Here is a 7,974-nt window from a genome sequence, read left to right on the forward strand (position 1 = left end):
ACTATTGTCCTGGTCTCATCCTGTGCTATCCACAACAACTCTATGGAAAAAGCAAGGATTAAAGGGACTGTTGCCAGCAGGGGCATTTCAGGGTTAAGTCTTGCTGGTGGATGCCGCTCCTAGCACTTACTTTTACTGCGGTGGTGTGGGTAAAGAACTTGCGAGTAAAGGGCTTGCAGGTAAAGGGCTTGTGGGTAAAGGGATTGCGGGTAAAGGGCTTGTGGGTAAAGGTCTTGCGGGTAAAGGGCTTGTGGGTAAAGAGCTTGCGGGTAAATGGCTTATGGGTAAATGGCTTATGGGTAAAGGTCTTATGGGAAAAGGGCTTGCGGGTAAAGGGTCTCATCCTGTGCTATCCACAACAACTCTATGGAAAAAGCAAAGATTAAAGGGACTGTTCACCTTTGAGATAACTTTTAGTATGACGTAGAGAGTGATATTCTGAGACAATTTGCAATTGGTTTCCATTTTTATTATTTGTGGTTTTTGAATTATTTAGCTTTTTATTCAGCAGATTTCCAGTTTGCAACTTCAGCGATCTGGTTGCTAGGGACCAAACTATCCACTGATTGGAACAAGAGACTGGAATATGAATAGGAGAGGCCTGAATAGAAAGATAAGTAATAAAAGTAGCAATAACAATACTTTACATTTGTAGCCTTACAGAGCATTTGCTTTTTAGATTGGGTCAGTAACCCCTACTTAAAAGCTGGAAAGAGTCAAAAGAAGAAGGCAAATAATTAAAAAAACTATAAAAAACGAAAAACTACTGGCCAATTGAAAAGTTGCTTAGAATTGGCCATTCTATAACGTTCTAAAAGTTAACTGAATGATGAACCACCCCTTTAAGTGACATTCCGGACTTGGATGAGAAATATGGAAAGAATTGCTTAGACACATATTCATATAAAGTTTCTGAACAAGAGCATATTCAACCCCATATTACCTGCCGAAAATCTTTTGCAATGTATCAGACCAATGCCCTAAATGCAGGAATGAGATAGCTCCCTATTTCATGTTTTCTGGTCCTATACAATAATTCCAAGGTTTTGGGGTACAATTCTGTTCTGTCTTTCCCAAATAATCACACCCCTGACCTCTGCCCACTAGGATGGACACACTGGACCCCTAAACTGGGTTCTGTTACCTACACTTACTATATTACAGGTTTGGGACCTGTTATCCAGAATGCTCAGAACCTGGGGATTTCTGGATAACAGATCTTTCCTTAACTTGGATCGTCATACCTTAAGTCTACTAGAAATTCATGTAAAAATTAAATAAACCCAATAGGCTGGTTTTGCTTTCAATAAGGATTCATTATATCTTAGTTGGGATCAAGTACAAGTTACTGTTTTATTATTACAGAGAAAAAGGAAATCATTTTTAAAAATTTGGATTTTTTGGATAAAAAACAAAATTTGAATTATTGGAAACCCCTCCCCCCTACAATTCTGGGACTTTCCTCCCAAATTAGAAGTTTAATTAACTGGCAAGAAGCTGCCCCCAGAAATATGAAGCCATGCTCTTATGGTTCTCATTTTGATGTGGGACATGATGATTTTATCCACTAACTCATTTTCTTTCCTGCCATTTCCAATCCAAGCTTTCTGTATGTTTGTTTTGATAGGCAAAATAAAAATTAAGCTTATTAAAAAATCATTTAAGGGCTCCTAGAAAATTCCACAGCCGCAGGGGAGCGCAGGAGTAGACGCGCTGTACTCACACAAACTGCTGCGTCCCAACCTGTGTTCGGCGCTTACATGCGTCTTTGTGAGCACAGCCGCATTGAAAAGAATCCAGCGCGTCTACTCCTGCGCTCCCCTGCGGCTGAACGCATAAAACCAGAAACGCAGGGGAGTGCAGTTTCAAACGCCCGTGAGTAAGGGCCCTTATAGTAACAACTGGGCTCTGGAGTCCGTGTGTTAGTAATGGATCTTATTAATGGTATAGACTGTGGGAGTACATATCAGTATGGACTATGGGGTACTGACCATTGTGTCCTGGGGTCTTTCCAGCAGTAGCCAGAAAAAAAGCCAATTTGCTAAAAGAACAAATTATGCTATATAATTAGGGTTTCTTAAACATTTAGCCAAACTAATACTAAATACTCCTGCTTTTCAGTTTCTTACGCATAATCTATTATATTAACACTAGAGGGCGCCAGTCACTGTTAAAAGAATCCAGCATGAGCTGAGCCAAAAACTGTATTTGAAATATATTTGTAGCTGTAACTGAAGGGAAACTATGTTCTGGAAATAAACCATATACAGTATCCTGAGTGGCACTTGCATGCAGGGAATAACTGGGCAACTGTCAACTGAAACCACACGATGGCATGAATTATCATGTGCAGGTAATTATTGAAAACAGACCATCTCACCTAATTAAATATATAATCATTCCTTCATTTGCTCTTTATTTGGCCATTATACCTGTGTGGTTATAGATCCTACATGAACCTCTCCTCTTGTCTCTATCACTATATATTAGGCACCTATCTAGTGCTACCAATCCCTATTTCTGTAGGGAAATGAGAGCAGAGCAGACAGTAACCCTTCCAACAATTTTCACTTGATTATATCTTGTGCTCCCAGCCTCTGTATTTCACCCTATCTCCCCTCATAAAACACTAAGAGGGGAGATTCTCAATAAGAGGAGCCAGTCGGGGTTACTGGGAGTCTATGAATTCCACTGGATCAGCTCAAGGTCATAGGATAAATTTGCAGCTGGCTCTGGTGCCTCTCGATGTCTTGACATTTCCTCCTATGAATGTTTATTCTACCCCCAAGCAGGATTGACGTCCTTGTAGCAGATACAAGACGCTGAAACCATCAGCTCAGCTTTGTTGGCATCTTCTATAATTCCTGTCATTTCCCTGGTGGCCTCAAGCCAAATGTATATCCTCGATAATATAAACACGGGGTCAGTAATGACAGATTTGTTACTAACTGCCATACTGCCCTGATCTTATCCCGAAATATTAATAAGAGTGGGATGTATAAAATAAGGATATTAAAAGTCCCTGAAGAGTTCTGTGACCATATAAAGAGTTATACAGGGAACTCGGAGTATCACTCATGTATTATAAGGGATAATGTACCCCTACTGTAAATGATAAGGATATTAGAAGTCACTGAGGGGTTGTTCTGTGATCATATAAAGGCACAAGGCTGCAGGCTGAGTTATACAGGGAACTCTGAGTATCACTCATGTATTATAAGGGATAATGTACCCCCTACTGTAAATGATAAGGATATTAGAAGTCACTGAGGGGTTCTGTGACCATATAAAGGCACAAGGCTGCAGGCTGAGTTATACAGGGAACTCTGAGTATCACTCATGTATTATAAGGGATAATGTACCCCCTACTGTAAACAATAAGGATATTAGAAGTCACCAAGGGGTTCTGTGACCATATAAAGGCACAAGGCTGTAGGCTGAGTTATAAGGGGATAATGTACCCCCTACTGTAAATGATAAGGATATTAAAAGTCACTGAGGGGTTCTGTGACCATATAAAGGTACAAGGCTGCAGGCTGAGTTATACAGGGAACTCTGAGTATCACTCATGTATTATAAGGGATAATGTACCCCCTACTGTAAATGATAAGGATATTAGAAGTCACTGAGGGGTTCTGTGACCATATAAAGGCACAAGGCTGCAGGCTGAGTTATACGGTTATCTCTGAGTATCACTCATGTATTATAAGGGATAATGTACCCCCTACTGTAAATGATAAGGATATTAGAAGTCACTGAGGGGTTCTGTGACCATATAAAGGCACAAGGCTGCAGGCTGAGTTATACGGTTATCTCTGAGTATCACTCATGTATTATAAGGGATAATGTACCCCCTACTGTAAATGATAAGGATATTAGAAGTCACTGAGGGGTTCCTTGACCATATAAACTGTTGCACTCTCCTGCTACACAGCAAAATAAAGCCGAAATAGATCTGGTATCTGATTATGTTTAATATGTCTGTGCTTCTGGTCTGGTTGAAAATAAAGGAGATTGAACTGATTTTTGAAGGAGAATTCTCGGGGGGAAAGCTTCATGCAGAAATCTAATGTCAAGCTTCATTTGCCACTTAGTGAAATGGCACTGTATAACCCAGCGCATCTCAGAGGGATTCCCTGCAGACAGGCTTTTATTGCAGAGAAATGAGCAGAAGCCGAGCCACTGTGGGCTGCAGAAGATCACGGCTCTTTAAGGAGCAAGTGCTTTGCTGAACAGTGATAGTGGAAATGCTTGTTAAAGGGGAAATAAACACTGTTTGACTGCTCTGTGCAGATTATGATTTATACTCCTAACTTCTTACATTGCCAGATGAGCCTTCGGAGGTGGCGGGCACTATCTGATGGGGTGTATAAGAACTATAAGTATATAAATATAGTCCTAAAGGGTTTCAAGGGAAACACGGTGACTACGGGTCAGTGGGCAATGTGCAAAGCGCAACGAAATCAGTTCATGTTTTTGACAAAAAAACCTGCACAATTGTGCCCATATCAAACGGGCGGTTCACCTAAATTATTTTATAATATGCTATAGAATTTGCCAATTCTAAACAACTTTTCACTGGTTCTTCATTATTTTATTTTATTTTTTTATAGTTTTTTAATTATTTGCCTTCTGACTCTTTCCAGCATTCAAATTGGGTTCACTGACCCCCATCTAAAAAGAGACGCTCTGTAAGGCTACACATTAATTGTTATTGCTACTTTTTATTACTCATCTTTCTATTCAGGCCTCTCCTATTCAATATTCCAGTCTCTTCTTCAAATCAATGCACAGTTGCTAGGGTAATGTGAACCGTAGCAACCCGATTGCTGGAATTGCAAACTGGAGAGCTGCTGAATAAAAAGCTAAATAACTCAAAAACCACAAATAATAATACATAAAAACCAATTGCACATTGTCTCAGAATATCACTCTCTACATCATACTATAAGTCACTCAAAGGTGAACAACCACCTTGTAGTATTTGGACCGTACCAAGCATTGGCTTATAAGGAAATCGGACAAAACCTATATATTGCCTAGTTGTCATGCAGGTGCAGTGACCCCCTATTTTCCATTGTGCTTCACAATATTCCGTTATCACTTCCACCTTTCCCATTTAAAGGTTAACTAAACCCTGCCATAGGCCTGTGCTAGAAATGTGGGGGCAGCAAGATACTGGGATCCCTTCATACTTTGCTGTAATTCAAACTGGTGTTTTGGGGGCTCTCGTTTTCATTGTTTGCTGCCCCCCAACCAAATAATAAAAAATATAAAACCAATTGCAAAGTGTCTCAGAATATCACTTTCTACATCATACTAAAATGTAATTTAATGGTGAACAACCCCTTTGAGTCAATGCTTGGCTCAAGACTTACACTAGTTTGTAAATAGCATGCAGGTTGCATCCATGTAATTATAGGAGTCACACAGGTGGAGCCTGGGCGTTCACTTACAAATCCCTTTAATATTTGGGTGCAAATAAGAGCAGAAGTAATGTTAAAATTTGATTTAAATTAATCCATGCACCAGTGTTTTTGGTTCATGGCCCTTTATAGGCCTTTAGAGTGCCCGGCCTGTAGGAGCCTGCTACTCAAGCAGCTGTGTAAGGGAGGAGCACCATTTTCATATCCCAGTGTGCGTTTAATGATCTCCTTCCCGTCGCTCAGTTTATGGTCCATTCGGTGTAGACAGAGCACTTTCTGTGCCAAATGTGCCAGTGCAACAGTGTCATCAGTAAGCAACAGAGTATGTGCATCTGGCTTACTAAGTACAATGGGCCAAGGGAAATATTAGGCAAGTCTAAGGGACCCACAAGACACAAAATCAATGTACCTATCCTGAAGAAATGCCCCCGACACATAATGAGCTCAATTCAACTCATGGAAGAAATGCCCCTGATATGGGTACCCTGATTGGTTGGTAAGCGTTGGGCGTCCATCGTTGCCGACACATGGAGCAGTTGAAGTCTCATGATGGCAATTTAATGGCAATCCTGACTTCCCAGAGAGGAACATCTGTTCCTACATTAATTACCGTCTTTATAAAACTGCCTCTTAGAACAGTAAATTTGATTGATCTTGTTTAAAGGGGAACTATCTGGAAAATGAAAATGTAATATACGCTTCATCATACTGAAATAAGAAACTTTCTAATTAAAATCAACTACATATTCTGCATCATTTCTGAAATAATCAAGTTTATATTCACTATTCCTCTCTCAGCATCTGTTTCTCTTCATTCTCTCTTCATGCAGTAGTTGGGTGTCAGATGAATGATCCAATATATCTTATAGGGGGGCTCCTTTCCTAGCAGATGTATTACTCACTCACTCAAATAACTGCCTTTTGCACAAATTCTGCATGTAGAGAGGCATGATGTCTGGTGATTTTAATAGAGTGAGCTCTAATACATCTTCTAGGCAAAAGGAGCCCCCCTAATAGATAAATTGGATCACTCATCTGCCAGCCAACTGCTGAATGAAGAGAAACAGATGCTGAGAGAAGGATAGTGAAGATAAACTTGATTATTTCAGAAACTATGCAGAATATTAAATTGAGCATTTAAAAAGTTTCTTATTTCAGTATGCTGAAGCTCATGTTAAATTTTCATTTTCGCAATAATTCCCCTTTAACGAGGTTTACGTTTAGTCCAACACTTTCCTCTCCAGTAGGAGCCAATGGGGATGATTAATGTTCTTCCCCACATCATATATTTCTCCATTCACGAAAAAAAAATAACTCCTGTTTGTGATAATGCTTGTTCATCTGGAATGTTAGAGTGTAAGCTCATGGGGTCATGGATTTTCTACTTCCCCTCTCTTCTGATTTATTTATGGCACCAATACCCTTGTCTCTGTTAAATATATAATTAGAGTTGGGCCTTTGTTACCACGTTTCGCATAAAACTATATTTACCTTCATGCAGCTAAGCAATTCTTTCCTTCCTAAAATCTAGCAAGTAATGAATTAGACCTCCATTCAGTGATAGGGAAGGAGAAGCACGGCTGTACGTGACTCCCAAAGCAATAAGAGGAGAGGCAAATTCTGCCAATTCAGGCAGAGTGACTAAACGCTTTCGCACCATAGACATTGCAAAATAAAATGACTCTGCACTTGTGTGATGTATGGAAAATGCTTAATTGCTGTACCGCTTGTACCAAATCGGAATTTATTCACTGCTTGCCATTTTTTGGTACATTATTTTGGAGAAGCTAAGTACTCATTACGACCACCCTTTGCGTCTTTTGTCTCAGACTTCTGGAGACTTTAAATGAACTTTTAGTATGTTATAGAATGGTAAATCCTCGGCTATTTTTCAGTTGGCCTTTGTTTTTCTTTTTTGTCGTTTTTGAATTTTTTTCCTTTTTTCCAGCTTTCAAATGGGGGTCACTGGCCTCATATAACACATTACTCATCTTTCTATTCAGGCCTCTTCTATTCATATTTCAGTCTCTTATTCCATTCAGTACATGGTTGCTAGGGTAATTTGGAACCTAGCAACCAGATTGCTGAAATTGCAAAGCTGCTGGAAAAAAAGCTAAATAACTTAAAAACCATAAATAATACAAATCTCAGAATATCACTCTCTACAACTTACTTAAAGTTAATTTTAAACTTAAAGCTAATTTAAGGCTTTCAATGAGACTTAGACATACAGTTAGTGGCCCTGTCTTAGGGTAAGGCCACACGAGGAGATTCGGGGAGATTTTGTTGCCTGGCGACTAATTGCCTCGTCTTTTGCGCGACTATCTCCCCAAACTGCCTCGGCGTTTTTTCCGCATAGGCTAGAATGAAAAGTCGCCTGCGCTAATGCACACGTGGCGATGCGTTTTCAATAGTCAATAGTCGCCTCAGTGAGGCAACTTTGGGCGACTATTGAAAACGCAAAATCTCCCCGAATCTCGTGTGGCCTTACCCTTATGTATTCAGGATATTCTTGCTGCTATAAATAAAACAGCCAGTTCCCCAGATA

The sequence above is a fragment of the Xenopus laevis genome, chromosome 5L, assembly GCF_017654675.1.
Source record: "Xenopus laevis strain J_2021 chromosome 5L, Xenopus_laevis_v10.1, whole genome shotgun sequence".
Taxonomy (NCBI): Eukaryota; Metazoa; Chordata; class Amphibia; order Anura; family Pipidae; genus Xenopus; species Xenopus laevis.